Source organism: Bison bison, unplaced genomic scaffold, assembly GCF_000754665.1.
Source record: "Bison bison bison isolate TAMUID 2011002044 unplaced genomic scaffold, Bison_UMD1.0 scf7180017864118, whole genome shotgun sequence".
Classification (NCBI taxonomy): domain Eukaryota; kingdom Metazoa; phylum Chordata; class Mammalia; order Artiodactyla; family Bovidae; genus Bison; species Bison bison.
The window spans coordinates 1,955,668-1,956,357 of NW_011494690.1; positions in this window are offsets into that span (position 1 = coordinate 1,955,668).

The window sequence follows — 690 nt, forward strand, 5'->3', positions numbered from 1 at the left end:
GGTGATCTTTATATACAATGCCAACATATAATTTCCCTTAATCATAGTGGTTGGTGCAGGTCAGACTAGTCAGACAACCTTTGGAGATAATGGACCAAACCTAATAGAAATTCTTTAAATAAGAATTTAAATAATTATTTATGATTTCACCAAAGTTCTTAGCTATGTGACTTGTATCTGCCTATTTGCAAGATTGGGCTTCCTGGGTTGTGCTAGAGGTAAAGAATCCACCTGCCAATGCAAGAGATATAAGAGACTTGGGTTGGATCCCTGGGTCAAGAAGATCCCCTGGAGGAGGGAATGGCAACCCACTCAAGTATTGTTGCTTAAAGAATTCCAAGGACAGAGAAGCCTGATGGGCTATAGTTCATGGGGTCACAAAGAGTTGGACACAACTAAAGTGACTGTGCACACGTGAATTTACAAGATTATTGTTCCTGGTATTACTAGATGTGTATCTGAGCCTCAGATAAAATGAATGATGATTCAGTTCAGTCGCTCAGTCATGTCCGACTCTTTGTGACCCCATGAATCCCAGCATGCCAGGCCTCCCTGTCCATCACCAACTCCCGGAGTTCACCCAGACCCACGTCCATCGAGTCAGGGATGCCATCCAGCCATCTCATTCTCTGTCGTCCCCTTCTCCTCCTGCCCCCAATCCCTCCCAGCATCAGAGTCTTTTCCAATGAG